Source organism: Rhinopithecus bieti, unplaced genomic scaffold, assembly GCF_001698545.2.
Source record: "Rhinopithecus bieti isolate Rb0 unplaced genomic scaffold, ASM169854v2 scaffold_51154, whole genome shotgun sequence".
NCBI classification, from domain to species: Eukaryota; Metazoa; Chordata; class Mammalia; order Primates; family Cercopithecidae; genus Rhinopithecus; species Rhinopithecus bieti.
The window spans coordinates 219,841-228,996 of NW_016820246.1; the positions used below are offsets into that span (position 1 = coordinate 219,841).

Here is a 9,156-nt window from a genome sequence, read left to right on the forward strand (position 1 = left end):
CAGCCTATTCGCGTCCCCTCCCCCTTTGCTGCCGCCCATCCCACCCGGAGCCCAGTCTCCTTCTCTTCGCCTTTTGCTTTTCACTGACCCCATCTCGACCCTGTTCTCACTCTCGCTCCTGGTGCGTTGTTTACCCTCCCCACGCCTGTTCGTCCGCACCATCCCACTCTTTAACTCCCAGGCTCATTTCAACTCTCTGGCCATCCTGCATCTCGGGGCTGCCCTCTCGGTTTACTAATTGGGCTGGCAGTAGTTTTGAGAGACGCGGAGCAGATCGTCCGCTGTCCTGGTGTGCCCCATCCTAGGTCTAGAGACAGTCTCCGCAGAACGTGCCGGCTTTGGCCCCTCTCTTCTTCAAGGAAAGTGATCGAGAAGACAACAGAAGTTGTGTCAGTGAGGCCTTGACTCGAGACGAGAAGTTGACGTTGGGCAAAAGTGTTATTCATATATCAGCTCCCTTTTTTATATATGTAAATGTCTCTTCCCCACTTTCTTCCCGGCCCCTTCCCACATTTCTTTTAGGTATTTCCAATTAATGCATTTTGAACGAAGGACCTGCATGATTGCAGTCAGAGAGAATGGTTAAGAGATGGTTCCTGTTCTCAGAATCTGAAACTTCCCACGGGTTAATTTTATGTTCAGTGTTTTGGGAGATTTTCTTGTACTTTAAAAGGAACTAAAGGGGCTTTGAAGTTAGTTACATTGCCTTGCATAATCTGCAAGATAAAGTATATCCAGGGAGGAGATATTGTGGGCTCTGAAAAGAATGAAAATGAGGCTGATACTTTACAGGCCATTCAGAATTGGTGAATAGGTTTTCAGTGGTTCTTCTTAAAACTTCCAGGGCATACGCACCAATTTCAAAAGGAACTTAAAGAACTATGAATAGTTGTGCCTTTCTGTTATACGGGCTAAGCCTGTATACTTATGAAATTTGACTATAGTTTTAGTTGGCGAAACACTTGAGTTTAAAATGCTACCCAGTGTGTCACTTTTTTTGGTAACATGTATTTTCTTTGGCACTTAAAAAAAAGAGGAGAAATCTGTTAAATAGAATCATGTGCTGGAACAGGCTCTGTGGTGTAGTGGAAGTGGCTATGGAAAGAGCGAACACAGGTCTATAGTAGACAAGGTTATAGTAAGGGCTGTGTTTGTTGCTAGCTCTGTGACCTTGAGGAAATCCTTTAACCTCTCTGGGTTTCAGTTTTATCATTTATTTATTCAGCACCTGTGTATTGAGTGCCAGCTCTGTGTCTAGGCCCTGTGATTTTAAAAAACCGACTAAGCTTCTGCCCTCATGGAGTTTATGTTTTAGTGGAGAGGCAAACAGTCGAGCAAATGCGCCTATAGAATATAATGGCTTATAGTGGCAACTGCTGTAAGGAAGAAATAAGTCAGAGTTCAGGAATAGAGTGTGATAGGGGCAGCTATTTTAGATGGGGTGGTCAGGGTAGGCCTCTGAGAGATGACAAATGAGCAGTTGAATGAAAGGGAGTGGCCGGTAGTTCCTGTGATTCTTTGTAAGTCTGTAGTTATATGTTTATATTATTTGGCAACTTTTTTATCCCTACTGTTACGTTGCTGTAGTATTTAGTCGATCTAGTCTATCTGATATTTGCAAGTCTTCTTTGACCTTGTCTATGTAGTTTCCAACAAATTGGAATACTTACAGATTGATCTTTATTAGCAGTACCTTCTAGAAAGGTGTGGATTTCAGGCTTCAAGGAAATGTTAAAGGCAAAGTTTAATGTTGTGCGCTTGTGGGGAATGATTTTTGTATTAGCTACTTAAAATTTAATTTCTTTTCCAGTTTTGGGAGTGGAAGATAAGTCACACTAATTTGGTAAAAAAAAAAAAAGAAAAAAAACCACACCAGAAAACAATGCTTACTTTTCTACCTGTAGAAGTTGGAGAATTCCAACCCATCCTCCCCCCCCCACTCACTTTTCAGTTTACCGGCAGCTGTAGTTGATCTTCAATTTTTATGCACACATCCACAAACAATTGTTTGTGGCAAATGTTTATGAATTTAAGATAGCTTTCCCATGGGTGCTTATCATATTAAAGAGACTCCTGTTTTTTGTTTTTTTCCTTTTATTGGAGACAGGGTCTCGCTCTGTTGCCCAGGCTGGTGTTCAGTGGCACAGTCTTGGCTCACTGCAACCTCCGCCTCCCAGGTTTAAGCAATTCTTCTGTCTCAGCCTCCCAAGTAGCTGGGATCACAGGCATGTGCCACCATGCCTGGCTAATTTTTGTGTTTATTTTATAGAGACGGAGTTTCACAATGTTGGCCAGGTTGGTCTTGAACTACTGACCTAAGTGATCTGCCTGCCTCAGCCTCCCAAAGTGCTGGTATTACAGGCGTGAGCCACTGTGCCCTCCAAGGACACTACTTTTTTTAAGAGTATCTTTTGTTTTGTGCTCAAATTAATCTTCCACAGAGAAACTTTAAAAATGTATCATTTTCCTAACAGAATGAGTATGATGTATTTTGAGGGTAAGAGTTTGCAGTAATCTCTGGTCTTTGTCCCCCCTTATTAGTGTAATTGGAAAAAAAATTATTTCTTTACCGTCATTACTTTGAATCTTCTTCATTTTTCTTTTGCTACTGGAATTTTCTTAGAGACACAATAGGAAGTAAAATAGGTGAATGCATTGTGATGAAATACGAATCGGTTGGTGTCTTCCTTTTAATTTTTAAATCTCTTCCTAAGCCATTAACACCCGAGTCAACACAAATACCTTTACGATTAAGTCAAATTTGCCCCTTCAAGAACCTGTCAGTCCTGCTCTTTCAGGTTGCCAGGGAAGAGTTGTGAAAGGCAATCCCAGCTCTCATCTACCTGGCCTGTCTTTACCGCTTCCTCCCTCCTTCAGATCTTAGGAGTAAGGAAACAGCCACGTTTTAGCAAAAAACCTATTTATTTGTCATTTATTTCACTCTTGCCCATCTTAGTTGATAAATTCTTTTATTTTTGGTAATGCTCCCCTCCTCACATCCAGTTGAGATTAGGCATCAGTTCATGGGGGGGAAAAAAGAATGATTAAGATTATTAGTGAGCTTTACATTTGTGAAAGGAATTGGAGAAGGAATACTAATAATATTTGAGAAAAATTTCTGTATGTGAGGTGTTGTGCTAGATGACCTCAAAGAAACATGCAGTCTAGTTATTAGTATGATATAACTTGTAGAAGAATCAGAGTGTTTATCATTTGGGGAGAAGGCTAATTTCTTTAGAATAGTGAAGGAGAGGCCGGGCGTGGTGGCTCACACCTGTAATCCCAGCACTTTGGGAGGCCAAGGCAGGCGAATCACGAGGTCAAGAGATCGAGACCATCCTGGCCAACATGGTAAAACCTTGTCTCTACTAAAAATACAAAAATTAGCTGAGTGTGGTGGTGTGTGCTGGAGGCTGAGGCAGGAGAATCACTTGAACCTGGGAGGTGGAGGTTGCAGTGAGCCGAGATTGTGCCACTGCACTGCAGCCTGGTGACAGAGTAAGAGTCCATCTCAAAAAAAAAAAAAAAGAAAAAAAAAATAGGCAAAGGAGAGAAAAGCTAGCAGTGAATGGGGTGAATAGTAGCAAGAGGAAAGAACTTTATGAGGTCATGAGAACCTAAGGCTCAGTATTTGAAGATCTCTGACTTATGAGAAAGCAGGCATGTAAATAAAAAATAAACAATGTTGGCTCCAGATTTTGATATGTGTGTGGTGTGTGGTATAGGAGAGGCCCTGATATTTACCTGGAAGTGTTAGAGTTGTATGGAAAAGGTGGCAAGATTGAGTAGCTTAGGGCATGTAGTGTGGAGGCTGTATGCTGGAGTTTTGGCATTAATAATTTGTATTTTCTGGGTTTTGGCATTAATAATTTGCATTTTCACTCCCCACATATTTTTCAAGCGTCTACTTCATGCCAGGCCTTGTTCTAGACACTGGAGATACAATAACAAAAATACAGATCTTGCCCTTATGAGGCTTAAATTGTTGAGGCAGACAGACAATGATAAATAAATACATAGAATGTTGGGAAGGAAAATATGAGGGTTTCAGAGGGTGGAATGGGGAAGAAAGGATTCACTGATAAGATGTCATTCAAGCTAAGACCTTTAAAGGTGATATCTAAGGTGAGGAGAGAGCTTTCTAGATAGAAGGAACAGCTGGGGGAAGGGAGCATGCTTGGAATATTTAAGGAGTATCAAGGAGGTAAAAGTGGCTAGAGTAGAGGAAGAGAATGGAAGAAGTCATGTCAGACAGGTAGTAATGGAAGAAGTTGTGTCAGACAGGGTCTTGCCCATTGTAAGGACTTTGGCTTTATACCTCAGCAAGATGAGCAGCCATCGGAATGTTTTAAGCAAAGGAGTGAAACCATCTTTAAAAGGGACCCCTTGTAAGGATTCAGAATAGACGTGGAGGGAAAATAAGTAGAAGCAGCAGGGGGACTAGTTAGGAGGCTACTTTAATAAATCCAGGCAGAAGATGAACTAAGGTGGTAGTGATAATATATGTGAATATGTATTTTGATACATATTCAAAATATAGGATTCTGAATACATTTTTGAAGGTAGAGCCAACAAGATGTGCTAAAGGATAGAATGTGGGTTTTGAGAAAAAGGGGAGTCAAAGATGACTCAACAGTATTTAGAGGGCCAGGCGCAGTGGCTCAAAACCTGTAATCCCAGTACTTTGGGAGGCTGAGGCAGGAGGATCACTTGAGCCTAGGGGTTCAAGACCAGCCAGGGCAACATGGCAAAACCCCATCTCCAGAAAAAGAATTTTTTAAAATTAACTGGGTGTGATGGTGTTCACCTGTAGTCCCAGCTACTTGGGAGTCTGAGGTGGGAGGATTGCTTGGGCCTGGGAGGTTGAAGCTGCAGTGAGTCATGATCACTCCACTGCACTCCAGCCTGGGCAACAGAAGAAGACCCTGTCTCAGAAAAAAAAAAAAAAATAAGTGCTGCCTGGGCAATATGGTGAAGCCCCATCTCTACAAAAAATTCAGAAAATTAGGTGGGTGCATTGGCATGCGTCTGTGGTCCCAGCTACTTGTGAGGTTGAGGTGCGAGTATTGCTTGAGCCCTGGAGATCAAGGCTGCAGTGCATTATGATCGCGCCTCTGCCCTCTAGCCTGGGTGCCAGAGTGAGGCCCTGTCTCGAAACAAATCAATCAAACAAACAAACAAACAAACAAACAAAAATATATGTATATAGAGAGAATGAGCAGCCTCATGGGACAGCTGAGAAGATTTACTGAGCTTTTTAATGGAAAACATACATACTTAAAATGAGTTTGTCTTTACTATTGTGACTATTATTTATAATTATCACAAAAGGCAGTATGGCAGAGACTTGGGCTTAAAATTCTTGCTTTAAAACTTACTATTGTATTTTATGCCTAAAATACATATTTGCCATGATTCTGATCTCTCAGAGCCTTAGTTTCCTCATGTGTAAGATGAGAATAACAAATTACCTTGTGAGAATTAAATTAAGATAATTTAAAGTACTTAGCAGAGGAATGGTACATAAGATAAAGTAAGTGCTTAATAAATAAATGGTTGCAGATGCATGATGCTAAACTTTTGCTCTCGGTTATCTCCTCATCCCCAGAGAAAAGCATAATCTTCAGTCATGAATTTTTCTGAGGCTTGAGCATACAAGTGCCATCCTGAGGCCATGCAGTATAATGTTCTAGGACTAAAAGATATTTAATGGGAGTGAATGCTTGCCTTCAGTGTCAGCCTCAGAACATTGAGGATATACTTCAAGAGTATTTGCTTTCCTTAATAACCTAGTAGGTATCTGTTACCTTGGAATTCATATAAACTTTTCTGAATGTGTTTATCTTAACTTTGCATTACATCATGGGTAACAAATTGTGTAAATTTACTAACCACATTATAAAATGAATCCTACACTTTATTTGGCTCTTTAAACCACTTCCTTTACATTTGGAGGAGGCGAACCCCATTGTGGTATGGTATAATTTTGTCAGCGGGTTCGTTTTTCATTCTACTCATATTCTTGATAATTTCATAATCTTTATATTTTAGAAAGGTTATAGAGGCTTTAATCTTTTAAAACATATCCTATTATATGTCTCTTCAGTTCAGTGTTTCTCAACCTTAGATATAATATTAGAATAATCAGAGGGAACACTTAAAAATACCAATGCCCTGGATTGTACCCCAGATCAATTAAATCAAAATCTTAGGAATGAGGACCCCTAGCATTAGTATTTTTTGAGTTCCCCAGTATGCAGCAAGGGTTGAGAACCACTGCTTTAGTTGTTTTTTCTGTTTTTACATATCTATAAACGTTTGGTGATTTCAACACTTCTATTAGTATTCCATATATGGTTGGCTTTTTATAGAATTTGGGATATAATTTCTTTTTCCATTGTTCTTTCTGATGATAGCTAGCATTTTATTTTTAGGCAGTAGAATATTATAATTTGAATCACCTCCTTCTGACTGAGATGTACTGACAGAGTAATCTTTGAGCTGGAATGAACTTTGGAAATAATCAGGTCAATTAGGTAAAGTGAGGTTCAGAGAGAGGCTGAATGACCAAGAATGAAATAGGTTTTGTACAAGTTGTCACTTACATCTCCAGATACCTTTAGTTTTATTTTTTCATATTTTTTGTCTAGGGGCCAGGCTAATCATCTGTATTGTTCCAATTTGAGTATATGTACTGCCACAGCCAGCACTCTTTACAGTTTTCTTTAAAGCCCTTTTAGATACACTGTATCATTTAATCTGTACAACCTTCTGAGGTAAGCAGAGCCACACTGATGATTATTTATTTATTTATTTTAATAACAGACCTAAAGATGTTACTGTGTTTTACTGCTTTCCAGCTTATTTTATTGGTTACATTTGAGATTTTCTCTGTCTTTGGTGTTCTGTAGTTTCATTATGATGTGTCACAGTATAGATTTCTTTTTTTTAAGGTGGAATCTAGCTGTGTTGCCCAGGCTGTAGTGCAGTGGCACGATCTCGGCTCACTGCAACCACCACCTCCCAGATTCAAGCGATTCTCCTGCCTCAGCCTTCTGAGTAGCTGGGATTACAGGTGTGCACCACCACGCCCAGCTAATTTTTTGTATTTTTAGTAGAGATGGGGTTTCACTGTGTCAGCCAGGATGGTCTCGGACTCCTGACCTCGTGATCTGCCCGCCTCAGCCTCCCAAGTGTTGGGATTACAGGCGTGAGCCACCACACCCAGCCTAGATTTCTTTTTATTTTGTTTGGACTTCATTAGACTCCTTGAATTTGTGGATTGACTTCTCATTAGTTCTGCACATTTCTCACTTGCTGTCTTGTTAGGTTTGTCCTTGATTGCATTTTCCTTTCTTCTCCTTTTGGGTTTTTGATTACATGATCTTATGGCTTCTCCATTATCTGTGCTGTATTTTCCGACTTTTTATCTTTCCATGCTTTATTCTTGATAATTTATTCTGACTTATTTTCCAGTCTGTAAATGACTTATCTTCCAGTCCATTAGTTTTCTCTTCAGTTGAGTCTAATTTCTTAAAACCATCCACTGAATTTTTAGTTTTGGTTATTGTTGAAGTTCATTTTGGTTTCTTTTCAAATCTGCTCAGTCATTTCTTAAAAAAATATTGTTCTGTTCTCTGCAGATGTTTTCAGTGTCATCTTTAATTCTTTAAATGTAGTAAGTAGTTATTTTTTAGTGTCTCTGCACTTCTTTTATCTGAGGTCTTAGAGGTGCCTTTGTGTGGTCTGTTGTTTCTGCTGGTTCTTGCTCATGATGACTTGTTCCCTTGTATCCTTAGTTTATCTTCGTGTGCTGTCTACTGTCCTTGAAAAACTGTGAGACTGGACAGGCACAGTGGGTCATGCCTGTAATACCAGCACTTTGGGAGGCTGAGGCAGGCGGATCACCTGAGGTCCGGAGTTCGAGACCAGCTTGGCCAATGTGGTGAAACCCTGTCTCTACTAAAAATATAAAAATTAGCTGGAGGTGGTGGTGGGTACCAGTAATCCCAGCTACTCAGGAGGCTGAGGCAGGAGAATTACCTGAACCCAGGAGGCAGAGGTTGCAGTGAGCCGAGATTGCACCCCTGCAATCTGGCCTGGGTGACAGAGACTTCATCTCAAAAGAAGAAAAGAAAACTGTAAGACTAATCTGAGCTCTCAAATAAAGGTATCTTCTTCAGAAAGGTTTTTTTTTTTTTTTTGCATTTGCTTCTGGTAGATGTCTAGAGTTATTACCAGTCTAGAACCACTTTATTTTTCTTGTTTTTTTGAGACAGTCTTACTGCCACCCAGGCTGGAGTGCAGTGGTTTGATCTTGGCTCACTGCAACCTCTGCCTTCCAGGTTCAAGCGATTCTCATGCCTCAGCCTCCAGAGTGGCTGGAATTATAGGTGTGCACCACCACACCTGTCTAATTTTTGTATATTTAGTAGAGACGAGGTTTTGCCATGTTTGCCAGGCTGGTCTTGCCAGGCCTCAAGTGATCTGCCCGCCTAGGCCTCCCAAAATGCTGGGATTACAGACGTGAGCCACTGCGCCTGGCCCAGAATCACTTTAAAGTAAATGCATTACTTTAGATGTTTGGGCCACCTAGGTGATGTGAGTTTTGGTTGTGAATACATTTGAGGGCCAATATACTTCTGTTTCATCTTTGCTTTGAAGACATAAGCCCTTTAGGGTCCTAGCTAAATGTGAGGTATATCACCTATTAGACTGTACACTCTGGAGGATTGGGCTGTTTGATTTTTGCTCCTTGGGTCCTGGCTGTTTGTTCTGATTATCCAATATCCTAAGGGCAAAAATGGCTTTTTGTTCCCTTACCTCACTGGGTTCCCATTTTCCCTTTTATTTTGGGCAGATAATTCCTTGCTATTTTTGTGCTGCTTTTAAGAAAATTGTGAAAATATTTTGTCCAGAATTTTTGGCTGTGTTCAGTGGAAGAATTGCTGTCGGGCACCGTAACTGGAAACTGAATTCTCTTATTTTACTTTCAAAATCTGACAAATAAGAATGGCCCTACGAATTTTTTGGGGAGAAATAATATTGTCAGCACTTCTTTATCAAGACATGTACCTATTTAGTCCTGAACTTTTTATTTCTAAATCTACGTTTTTTTGAATGGTTAAAAAAAAAAAAAAAACTACTTTTTTTTGA

The 9,156-nt window shown here is 40.2% G+C and overlaps 1 protein-coding gene across 1 annotated transcript in view; it reads left to right on the forward strand.

The window, feature by feature from the left end:
• Positions 1-9,156, forward strand: part of STRN (striatin) — a 138,813-nt gene that overhangs the window by 736 nt on the left and 128,921 nt on the right. The gene's annotated exons all lie outside the window — the stretch shown is intronic.